The 13289-nt window shown below is 38.1% G+C and overlaps 1 long non-coding RNA gene across 1 annotated transcript in view; it reads left to right on the forward strand.

Annotated features, from left to right (window-relative positions):
- Window positions 1-754: 754 nt before the first annotated feature.
- Window positions 755-13289, forward strand: part of LOC136144430 (uncharacterized) — a 103782-nt gene continuing 91247 nt past the window's right edge. Inside the window, exon 1 of the long non-coding RNA XR_010658543.1 lies at window positions 755-829. This is a non-coding gene — a long non-coding RNA (uncharacterized lncRNA). The remainder of the gene's footprint in view (window positions 830-13289) is intronic.

A 13289-nucleotide genomic window follows, 5' to 3' on the forward strand; every position in this document is an offset into this window, starting at 1 on the left:
AAGCTTGTATGAATTCAAATTAGAATGTTAAAATTTTTGGATATTAAATGTAATCACCATGATAAGTACAGAGAAAATTAGCTGTAGAACATACACAAAAGGAAAGGAGAAAGGAACCAAAATGTTTTACTGCAAAAACTAAACATAAAAGGAGACAGTGATTCAAAAGGTGAGGGGCAAAGAGCTATAAGATATAGGGAAAACAAATAGCAAAGTAACAGAATCAAGTCCCTTCTTACCAATAATTATTTTAAGTGTAAATGGATTAAATATCCAATCAAAAGACAGAGATTGGCAAAATGGATAAAAAGATGAATGATCCAGCTATATGCTATATACAAGAGACAAATCAGTTGAGTATGAAAGGATGGAAAAAGATATTTCATACAAATAGTAACCAAAAGAAAGTGGGGTGCCTGTACTAATTTAAAACAGGATAGACTTTAAATCATCTTTTGGTTTCATGTAGAGGAATCCAGTGAAATTCTAGGTCATGAAGATTTACTACTTTGCTTTCGCCTAAGATTCTTATGTTTTTAGTTCTTTCATTTAGATTCAGTTCTAACATACCGTGTAAGGCAGAAGTCCAAATTCATTCTTTTGCACGTGGATATCCAGTTGTCCCAGGACCATCTGTTGGCCAGATTACTTTTAAAATATGTGTCATATCAGGGAAACTGGTCACTCACTCAACTCTTCCTTCCTGGCAAGGGTAACTCTTCCTGGCTGGGAAGTTCCCTCTTGGTGCTGAGCAGTGCCGGCTTGGGGATGGGATGCAGCAGGCAAAACGAAGCTGCCTGCCTGCCTTCTCTTCTGCAGTTATTCTCAGGTATTTCGGTTTCACTGTGTTGCTGAAGTTTCTTGAGTAGACTCGAGCTCTACCAGAGCTGTTTCTGTTTGTAGATAGATGTCTGATTGTTGATCTTTGTGGGTAAGCAGTGGCTGGGGCTCCTACATCACCAGTTTTTTCAATGTACGTCTTAACTCATCAGAATCTATTTCAGATACACACTGAATACTGGTGAGATGCAGGAATGTTACTCCTTTACAGTTCTATGTGTGTTAGTCACTCAATCGTGTCCAACTGTTTGTGACCCCATGGACTGTAGCTCACCAGGCTCCTCTGTCCATGGGGATTCTCCAGGCAAGAATACTGGAGTGGGTTGTCATTTCCTTCTCCGGGGGATCTTCCCGACCCAGGGATCGAACCTGGGTCTCCTGCATTGCAGGCAGATGCTTTATCGTCTGAGCTACTAGGGAAGCCTTGCATTTACAGTTCTGTAGAGTTCCTTTTCATCCTCTAGTGCTGTTAGTTTTATGTATAATACATTTATACAGATTACAAACCTAATAATACATTGCTATAATTGTTACTTCATGTATTTTCATGTCTAGAAGTTGAAAGAAGCAAAACAGGGAGTATATATGTATAGTTTGTTGTAATAATTTTCCTATTTACCATTGTTGGTCTTTTCATTTGTTTCTGTGGATTCAAATTATCATATTGTGTCATTTTTCTTATTCTAATAAACCTTTGTTTTCACCTAACTCCTTTGTGCTGTGATTGTCAAATATGTTACCTTTGTTTATATATATATATACAATCCCAAGAATATAATCCATGTTATTATATTTGAATCAGAAGAAGAAAGGGGAAGAAATGTGAATTTAAACTGTCATACATAATTCCATTTACTGATTCTCTTCACTTCTTGTGTGTAGACACTTTTGTGTGTATTTGAATTACTGTCTGGGCTACCTCTTAGCCTGAATATTTTAATATTCTTGCAAAGGAGGATCTGATAGAAACAGATTCTCTTTTTCTGTTTATCAGAGAATATATTTATTTCACCTTCGTTTTTGAAAGACACTCTTTCTGGAAATAAGATTTTTAGTTGATAGTTTTTGTTTTCGTTTGTTTTTCTTTCAGCACATTGAATGTGGCATCATGTTGCCTTGTGGCCTCTGTTGTATCTAGTGAGAAGCCAGCTATTTATCGATTGGGGCACATTAGTACCAAGTGGGTTACCTTTCTCTTGCTGTTTTCAAGATTTTCTCCTTTATCTTCATTGAGCTTCTTGGGTGTGTGTGTGTGTGTGTGTGTGTGTGTGTGTGTGTACTATAAAACACGTTTGGAAAGTTTCTAATCATTAGTTCTTTGGATATGTTTTCTGATCCCTCTCTAGTTCTTCTCCTTTTGGTATTCCCATTACACGTGTTGGCTTCCTTACTGGTGCTGCACATTTCTGTGAAACTCTGATCATTTTTCTTTTCTTCTTTATTCTCTCTGTTCTTTGTATTACATAATCTTTATTTGAAGATTAAAATAACTTGCTGGTTCTTTCTTCTGCCATTCCAGTATTTTGTGGGATCCCTTTAGTACATTTTTTCATCTCAGTTATTGACCTTTCCAATTCTTGAATTTCATTTTTAAAATAAGCTGTATCTCTTTCTGATATTCTGTGTTTGAGATACTGTCATCACACCTTTTTCTTTAAGTGTGGCTATTTTTAGTTAACCCAAGGTATGTGTATAATGGCTGTTTTAAAGTCTTTGTTAAATTTAACATCTACACCCTCTCAGAGTTAGTTTCTGTTGCCTATTATGTGTTTTATCCTTGTGCATGGGTCACACTTCGCTTTCTTTGCAGATTTTTTGTTGAAAACTAGGCATTTAAAATAATGCGGCACGTCTGGATACTGATGTCCCCTGCCAGAGGTTTCTTATTATTTGCTTATTTATTTGTTTAACAACTCAGTTGGACTATTTTAGTAATATTCATGATAATTTCGTGCATGTGTGCAAAGTCAGTTCAGTCATATCTGACTTTGTGACCCTACGCACTGTAGCCCACCAGGCACCTCTGTCCATGGGGTTCTCCAGGCAAGCATACTGGAGTGGGTTGCCATGCTCTCCTCCAGGGCATCTTCCCGACCCAGGTATCTTCCTGACCCTGTGTCTCTCATATATCCTGCAGGTGACTTCTTTACCACTCGTGCCACCTGGGAAATCCCATTCATGATAGTTATAAAGCCTCTAATGTCATTCATTCTTCAGAGGCACAACCTTGGGCATGTCATCCTGGGTTGACGATGGTTTTAGCAGGGCTCTTTTTTTTAAATGGATTATGACTGCTTTATAGTGTTAGTTTCTGCTGCACAACAAAGTGAATCAGCTGCATGTAAACATACATCTCCTTCTTCCTGGGCCTCCTCCCACCCTGCTCCCATCCAGCCCATTCTCATCTCTTGTGCTAGTGGTTCCTGTCGGTTTCTATATGGCCAGTGCTAGGTAGTGATGAAGTGCACGCGGTCCACAATGATGTGTGAAAAAGGTAACAGTGTTGTCAATTTAAAAGACTTTCTTTAAAAATGATAATTCTTTATTGTTTTTTTGTTTGTTTCAAGATGCCCTTTGCTTTATGGTTGTAATAGTTATGGATGGTAGAAGTCTTTTATTGTCATTTCTTGGGAAAATATAAAAATATAAACTTGGCAGGACTGTGACAATCTCCCTTTTATATATATCATATTTTAAATTAATTTTTACATGGGTAATAAATTCACATAATTAAACAATTAAAGATAACAAGGAAAAAGTGAATGGTCTCCCTTGTACCCTAGCTCTGTTATGATTTCTATTTTTGTGATTCTTTATGCATATATGTATGTGTGTATATATAAATATATATAAATACTATTTTTACCTCTCTCAACCTCTTTTAGACAAAAGATAATATTCACTGCTCTGGCCCTTGCTCTTTCACATAAACATATTATACTAGAGGGTTTTTTCTGTCTGTATTAATATATAGAAGTATTTCTCATTCTTTCTTAATAGTAGCCTAGAATTCAAAGCAGGAACAAGCTATTATTTATTTAAGCAACTTTCTATTAAGGAATGTAAAACTGTTTCCAATCTTCTGCTACTGTAAACAGTGCTACAGTGAATAACCAGTATATTTGTCGTTTAATACTCCTGCAAGTTTATATTTAATCTGGACAGGTTCCTTGAAGCTGAATTGCTGGGTCTGAGGATAAATGAGAAGGTGGTTTGATGTTGACAGACTGTCATCTGTAGAGCAGTGAGGTAGGAGGGGTCTACCAGTTTTCACTACCACGAGAGGTGTGTGAAAGGACCTGTCTCCTCACAGCTCCACATGCAGTGAATCTTTGGGTTTCTTTATCAACCAAATGGCTTTGGTGCCTCGGATGGTAAAGAATCTGCCTGTAATGTGGGAGACTGGGTTCAATCCCTGGGTGGGGAAAATCTCCTGGAGAAGGGAATGGCAACCCACTCCAGTATTCTTGCCTGGAAAATCCCATAGACAGAGTAGCCTGGCAGGCTACAATCCGTGGAGTCACAAAGAGTTGGACATGACTGAGCAACGACTGAGCAACTAACACTACTACTACCAACCTAATAAGGGAAAATGGTTTATCTGTACAGTTTTATATTACATTTATATTACTAAGAAAGAGGATGTACAGATTTTCCTGTGTTTAAGAGCTATCTGAATTTCCTTTTCTGTTAATACTTTATGTATTTTGCCTGTTTTTCTCTTCGGTGGGTGGTCTTATTCTTGATTTTCTGGTTATTAATATTGTTTTGTTTAGTCATTAAGTTGTGTCCTATTCTTTGTAACCCCATGGACTGTAACTTGCCAGACTTCTCTGTCCATGGGATTTTCCAGGCAAGAATACTGGAGTGGGTTGCCATTTCCCGCCAGTTATTAACATAATTGCTTTATTATTTAATACAAGGATTCTCATAATCTCACATCTTCATTAGCATTATAGAGTTCTCTTCTTTGTCATATTTTTTAAACCTGAATCCCACTTTGTTTCCTATTAAGGTTGTAATCTCTGGTTTTTGATTAATGTATTTGCATTGCCCTGTGCTGTGTGCATGTGTGCTCAGTTGTGTCCAACTCTTTGTGACCCCAGGGACTGTAGCCCTCCAGGTTCCTCCATCCATGGAATTTTCTAGGCAAGAACACTGGAGCAGGTTTCTGTTTCCTACTCCAGGAGATCTTCTGACCCAGGGATCAAATCATCATCTCTTGTGTCTCCTGCATTAGTAGGCAGATTCTGTACCACCATGCCACCTGGGAAGCCCTTGCATTGCCCAATTCTCCTTTATTCATCCTTATTTTTAACTTTTCTGAGCCATATCTTATATATGTATAAGCTCCTCTTTATCCGTTATTAGAGTTTTATTTGGTCTCAGTTCTGTCAACATATTTCACATTATGTTTTCTTTTTTAGAGTTTGTTTTATGAGCTTTTTACTCTGTGGGGTCTCTCTGCTTTATTTTTGTCTCAGTGTTGAATGTTGAGAGGCAGGTTTTCCAATGCATAATGTACCAAGTTTCCATTTATCTCAAGAATTTTCCTTGATATATTTTTATTTTTTTTTCAAAGTCTTCTGATATTTTAATAAAAATAGCTTGTCTTTATGTAGCTTCAAGTGTCAGTATACCTTTAATGACATATACCTTTATTTGGTCAGTTCTTTCCTAGTGCTCTAATTATGTACAAATTGGGTCACCTTTGTCTTCTTTAGCTCTCATTGTGTATGTGTACCATTTTGCTTATCTCTTTATTTCCATTTTCCATTGTTCACTTTTCATATCATCTGTGTCACTTGTGCTTTTTACAGTATCGCTTTTCCCATGTACATTTCATTTCTGTGATAGTTTTCATTTTTTCTTATTTGTTTCCTGAGTTCTGCAACTTTAATTTCATCCTCTGTTACCTTACTGTATTTCTTCATTGAAGCTGCTCGTTACTAAGTTCTTTTGAAATTCATATGAAATATTTGAACATGATTTTTATTTGCTACGTAGCAATATTTTTCAATGAGAAATACTCTTTGTCCTAAAATTTTCTGTTTTCCTGATATTTTTATTTTATGCTTATTGATTCAATGGATTTCTAGTGACTTTTTCTAGTAACTCATCCAAATAAATTTTTCTTGGACTGGGTTTTGCCGAAAGTTGGTGGGTGTTTGTGTACATGCACATAAGTATGTGTGTGAATGAGTAGGTATGTTTGTACATGTGCGTGTGCTCACATGTGTGTGTAGGGGTAGCATGTGTATGTAGGGTTCATATCCTAAATGTTCGTTCTCCACCACATAGTCAATACAGCTTAGCAACTGAACAACAGTAGCAACAACACAAACTGCTTTATGCCAAAATGGCTCTTCCATGTTATTCTTTCTTTAGTCTTTTATCCTTTCCTTCTCCAAGCCAAACTGTGTCCAGAGAGACTTCAAATATTCCTGCTAACCCCAGTTCTTACTCCCATTAATAAACGTATCTATTAGGTTTGCACATCAGAGTGAGACCTCTTAGGTTCAGGAACTGTATTTTTCTTGGCCCCGAGACCTCTAGCCATTTTTATGATTTTTCTCTACATCTCTACTTGGTTTTACCCAGTCTAAGTTCCTTCTGGTATCCTCACATATTTTGAACTGTATGGACAACTGTACTCTAATTTTACTGAAAACAAAGTTTGTGTCCCGCCCCCCCCCCTTGTTGGTTTTCATATGACTTCTAGGAGGAGGAGAGAAAAGACACTGCCTTTACGCAGCCGTGTTCATGGTGGAGGTCTCTTCCCCTCTATTAAATTTTAAAGCTCTAAAGCAAGACAGTTCCAGAAAAACATCTATTTCTACTTTATTGACTACACCAAAGCCTTCGACTGTGTGGATCACAATAAACTGTGGAAAATTCTGAAAGAGATGGGAATACCAGACTGCCTCTTGAGAAACCTGTATGCAGGTCAGGAAGCAACAGTTAGAACTGAACATGGACCAACAGACTGGTTCCAAATAGGAAAAGGAGTACGTCAAGGCTGTATATTGTCACCCTGCTTATTTAACTTATATGCAGAGTACATCATGAGAAACGCTGGGCTGGAAGAAGCACAAGCTGGAATCAAGACTGCCGGGAGAAATATCAATAACCTCAGATATGCAGATGACACCACCCTTATGGCAGAAAGTGAAGAGGAACTAAAAAGCCTCTTGATGAAAGTGAAAGAGGAGAGTGAAAAAGTTGGCTTAAAGCTAAACATTCAGAAAACTAAGATCATGGCATCTGGTCCCATCACTTCATGGAAAATAGAGGGGGAGACAGTGGAAACAGTGTCAGACTTTATTTTTTTGGGGGGCTCCAAAATCACTGCAAATGGTGACTGCAGCCATGAAATTAAAAGACGCTTACTCCTTGGAAGGAAAGTTGTGACCAACCTAGATAGGATATTAAAAAGCAGAGACATTACTTTGCCAACAAAGGTCTGACTAGTCAAGGCTGTGGTTTTTCCAGTGGTCATGTATGGATGTGAGAGTTGGACTGTGAAGAAAGCTGAGCGCCGAAAAATTGATGCTTTTGAACTGTGGTATTAGAGAAGACTCATGAGAGTCCCTTGGACTGCAAGGAGATCCAACCAGTCCATCCTAAAGGAGATCAGTCCTGGGTGTTCATTGGAAGGACTGATAATGAAGCTGAAACTCCAATACTTTGGCCACCTCATGTGAAGAGTTGACTCACTGGAAAAGACCCTGATGCTGGGAGGGCAGGAGGAGAAGGGGGCGACAGAGGATGAGATGGCTGGATGGCATCATTGACTCGATGGGCATGAGTTTGAGTAAACTCTGGGAGCTGGTGATGGACAGGGAGGCCTGGTGTGCTGCGATTCATGGGGTCTCAAAGAGTCGGACACCACTGAGCGACTGAACTGAACTGAACTGAAAGCCCAATCTGGGAACCATTGGGCCTATACAGTAGTCTCTGAGTTACTTTAACTAGCTTTTTAAAAGTAACTCAGTTCCTAAGATTCTCAGATTTCAGTGATGCAACTCAACATCATTGAGATCCTTGGCAACTGGGACCAGTTGACACTTTATTTAATCAACAAATTTGGGTAAACACAAGTGCTATATGCAAAGTGCCGTAACAGTGAGGTAGTTGCATATGATGCACACGATTCTTCCTCTTAATACATTTTATGAAGCTACTAATAAGTTTTTATATATGTTACACACAAGGAAAGTGGAAGATAAATTTGTCTCATGAGTGGTGATTTAAAAAAAGGGAAACAAATTGGAAAATCAAATCAGTTCATTTTAGGTTCCAAATCTACAATATATCCTCCCAAAATAGAACTAAAGTTATTGTTACTGCTGATATTTTAGAAACATTTTCATTCATTATTAGGAAAAGGTCAAAGTTGTTCATTGTTTTCTTTTCAATATTGAATTCATGTCTCATCCAGTGCATTAAGATGAGAAAAGGAAATTAATGTTATATAAGGATTGGAAAGGAAGAAATAAATGTCATCATTTATGGAAGTTATGATTGTCTACATAGAAAATCCATAATGACTTTCAAATAAAATAAGAGGTTTTTGGCAAGGTTTCTAGACATCATTTTGCAAAAACTTACATTTTATACAGCAGAGACAGTTAGAAAATATCATTTTACTAAAGATCTAATTTATTACAGCCCAAAGTTTTGTTTGTTTGTTCAGTTGCTAAGTCTTGTCCAACTCTATGTGACCCCATGAGCTGCAGCACACCAGGCTTCCTTGTGCGTCACCAGCTCCCAGAGTTTGCTCAAATTCACATCTTTGGAATTGGTGATGGTATCTAACTATCTCATCCTCTGCTTCCCCCTTCTCCTTTTACCTTCAGTCTTTCCCAGCATCAGGGCCTTTTCCAATGAGCTGGCTCTTCTCATCAGGTGGCCAAAGTAGTGGAACTTCAGCTTTCAGTCCTTCCAATGAGTATTAAGGATTGATTTCCTTTAGAATTGAGTGGCTTGAGCTCCTTGCAGTGCAAGGTATTCTCAAGAGTCTTATCCAGCACCACAATTTGAAAGCATTAATTCTTCACCCAAAGTAGTCATCCTAAAATAAATGGCATGAAAAATGTGCAGGATTATTGTGCAGTTAGTTATGGAACTTTGTTGAGAAATAGTAAAAAGATCTAAATAAAGAAATATACTGTGTTCATGTATATGAAGATTTATATGCAGTGATAGTTTTCATTTAAATAGATTTATAAATTCAAAGTGGTTCCAAAAAAAGTCCCAGCAAGGTTTTTTTTTTTTCTTTTGAGGAATTTGTAAAATATGTGTGCAAAAGCAAAGTCCAAGAATATCCAAAACACTCTCAAATAGTAGGTTGAGGGAAACTGCCTTACCAGAATGAATATTCACTGTGCAGCCTTGTGATGATGGCACTGTAGCAACAGTGAAGCGAATAATGGAGCAGATCAGAGGGTCAGAGATAGACTCATGCAGATAAGGAAAAGGTACACTTGCCAGTGTGGCAGGGCAGATCAGTGCAGGGAGGATGTCCACAAAGGGGCTGGGCCACCCAGTTACTCATGTGGAGAAACCTGCAATTGGAGCTGTATCTCACAAGTCAAAGATCAATTTCAGTTGGATTAAAATTTTAAACTTGAAAAGTAAATAATGTAAAAATATCAAAGAAAATATGAGAGAATGTCTTTCAGATTTGGGGAGTAGCAAAACTTTTTAAGACAAAATATACATGCACAGTATAAAATAAAGATTAATATATATGTGTGTGTGTATGTATGTGTGTGTGTGTGTGTGTGTATATATATATATATATATATATATATGTATATATTTGGGTAGCAAGAAACTCCCATTAATAAAAGTGGTGTAATAAAGTAGGAAGACACCCATGAACTAGAAGATCTATGTAGTACACATAATACAAGGAATTATGTCCTGAGCCTATTGAAAGTCTAGAAATTGATAAATTTTAGCATGTACAAGAATGTTTACCACAGTATTGTCTATAGTAGCAAAAAACTTAGAAGCAATCCAGATATCCTCTGTATAAAATGGGTAAATTTGGTGTATTACTACTGAAGAGTAGTAGAAATGATTATATTATAGACAACATGAATGAATGTTAGGAACAGCGTCAAGTGAAATTTACAGAAGACCGTAGTATATCAATTATCAAGTCTCAGAAGCATTAAAGACTATATTGGTGAAGATACATACATATGAAATATGATTATAGTAAAAAGAAATGGAGTGGTAAATAAAAGAATAAAGGTAGTGCCTACTCTAGGAAGTCAGAGAGTGGCATGTAACCCAGATGAATCACACAAGAACCTGCAGTGGTATTGGTTTTCTATTTATTAATCTGAGTCATTGCGCTTTGAGTGATTTCAGATCATTGAAATGTGAAAAAATATACATCTTAGAATTCTTGAAACAATGCATTTCATAATAGCATTTTAAAGATTAAATGTGTGCATGTATACGTGTGTGTGTATATATATATGCACACTCTCCTTTCTCAGACATTTCTCACACTTAAAATATTTTTATAACTCCTTACCTTCATCTCTCAGTTTCTCACTCTTCTTTTTGGTTAAACTATTGTGAGCAGAGCTGAATACAGTACACATTTCAAGAATGGATTCCATCACAGATCCCTTGATTAAGTGAACAAAGTCTCCTATTCTATTCTCCTTGACTAAAGGATCATGTAAGTTATTTTTGACGTACTGTTAGAGTTATTGCAGAGCACAATTTCTAAATGATTGGTCTTTAGACAGGAGAAAGGATGGGAAATGAACTCACAAAAAACACGTGCCACTTGGGAGTAAAGGAAGAACAGCAGTTGCTAAGCAACCATCCTGTGTCCCTGGCCTTGAAATGCTGACTACATGTGTCATGCAGGCCTCAGTTCTTTCTCTGTGTGGCAGTGATGTAGCTCTCTCTGCCTCTTTTCAGCATCTGCCTCCTTTCGCTTTTGTACCCAAAGTATAGGATTCTGCCTGAATTCCTTAATTTTGCAGTCTTCACTGACATTTCTGCATCTAGTTGCCCGTGTTGACGTGAGTTGACTCATAAAAGCGATCCTTATCTTTGTTGACTTAAAAAACACTCACAACCTAAAAAGTTGAGTTATGTTGTATTCAATGGGAATTTTTAGGACTTTAAAATCAGGAGACAGCATCTCAAGCAACCCTGAGAGAACTGCTCCGAGGAGGTGGGTGAGAAGCCAGGATATATAGAAGTTCTGCAACAAAGGGCTGGTAGTCTGAACATCAAAAGATGACTATTAATTAAAGAAAACCAGATATCCCAAATTAAGGAATTTAGTATGTATGAGAAGATGCAAGAGTCAGGACTCACGGAAATCATTCCTTTCATATGCATCTCAGCTGCCAGCTTTCTGTGTTTTTCACATCCTGAACTCCCTTTGGGCTCATTGTAGGGCATGGTTGCAGCCTGATGGCTACTGAAGATAGGGGTTCTTCTCCTTCCTGAGTGCCCTGGAGGGCTGGCATAGCTGATGTGTGACATCCTTGTGTACTGATAGAGCTGGAAATATTCCAGTCCTCATCTTTGTGGAATCTCATGGGTTAAAAGTGAGAAACAACCTTCCAAAAAGATTATTTAAGATTTGTATTTTAGATATGTGGTGTGTCTGTGCATTCTCCAGGCCTTCTCTAGAAAGGTTTGGGGCAGCTGGGTTGTCATGTGTCTCATTCTCAGTCGGTAAAACTGGAAATGAAATTAAGTCCCTCTTCCATGATGTATTCCAGAACAAAATGAGATTTTTAGCAAGAAAAAAGTATAATGGACTCTGTGGGAGAAGGCGAGGGTGGGATGTTTTAATAGAACAGCATCGAAACATATATATTATCTAGGGTGAAACAGATCACCAGCCCAGGCTGGATTCATGAGACAAGTGCTCAGGCCTGGTGCACTGGGAAGACCCAGAGGAATCGGGTGGAGAGGGAGGTGGGAGGGGGGATCGGGATGGGGAATAAATGTAAATCCATGGCTGATTCATGTCAATGTATGACAAAAACCACTAGAATATTGTAAAGTAATTAGCTTCCAACTAATAAAAATAAATGGGAAAAAAAAGTATAATATAAAACCGTGCTACTCCAGCTGCATGGTAAAGAGGATTGAATTTGGGGGATACAGGAGTTTAGAATTGTTTATCCATGTGTGCCTTCATAAATGCTAATGAATTTCAAAAGCTCTTGTGTCAGAACATCTTATTAAGTCACTGTTTCTCAAAAATGTCCTGTACCAAGATTGCCTGGAGTGTTGGATTAAAATGAAGATTCCCTACTCACTCTGAAGCTCAAAGCTCTTTGAATGAAGTCCTAGAATTTGCATTTCTAATTAGCTTTCCAAAGTTCCCTGGTGGTCTAGTGGTTAGGATTAGTGCTCTCTAATTAGCTTTCCAGGCACTTTTGAGACACACCCATTTAAGTCTTTTTAGATGCCCTTAATCCTAAAGAAACAGCATCGTTAGTAGCCTGGGAAGTCTCTAATTGGAGCATTTAAGATGCAATTAATGGAGATAAGCCTTCAAAGCATTTTTTCCAAGAGTGACCTCATATAATTATAGTATCTAAATAGTCTCCAGTTCTAAAATTTGACCTGTTGATCCCCAGATTTATTCCTTCTTAGACCATGAAAGTGAAAGTGAATTCACTCAGTCATGTCTGTTTCTGTGACCCCGTGGACTGTAGTCTACCACACTCCTCCGTCCATGGGATTTTCCAGGCACGGGTACTAGAGTGGGTTGCCATTTCCTTCTCCAGAGGATCTTCCCGACCCAGGGATTGAACCCAGGTCTCCCACATTGTAGGCAGACGCTTTACCATCTGAGCCACCAGGGAAGTCTAAGACCATGAGCCTCATAATTTTTTTCATATTGTCTGATAGCAGCTGACCTACTCCTGTCCTTGAAGCCAGGTTCTTCCCCTTATTTCTTGCCATTCTACAGTAGACAAAGCCAAAGTCTCAACATCAGCCAGAATTTGGTGCAAAAGCTCAGATGCACCAGGTCTACCTGTTTGATTCTGTGTTTTCACTTGGTTTCATTGTCTTAGTTCTTAACTCTTTGGAGTTCCAGTTTTGAAGCTTCTTCATATTTCTTATTGGCAGTTAGACTGAACATATCATAATTCTCAACAGTTTGGTCCCCTCACACATCACCCGTCACATTTGGGTATCTTGCATCACCTATTGTCAGGAGGGAAATATGATTCTATCTCTTGCCTTCCCCTGGAAGGTCCAAGATCAGGGGGCCAGCATGGTCACACTCTGGTATAAGCCCTCTTATGGTTCATAGCCAGTGCCTTCTTGGTTTGTAGACATAGACTTGAGACCTTACTAGGATCTCTTTTATAAGGTCAACTAACTCTATTTTTCCAAGAGAACTCACTGGTCATAGCAAACACCCTCTTCCAACAACACGA

Source organism: Muntiacus reevesi, chromosome 11 (assembly GCF_963930625.1).
Source record: "Muntiacus reevesi chromosome 11, mMunRee1.1, whole genome shotgun sequence".
Taxonomy (NCBI): Eukaryota; Metazoa; Chordata; class Mammalia; order Artiodactyla; family Cervidae; genus Muntiacus; species Muntiacus reevesi.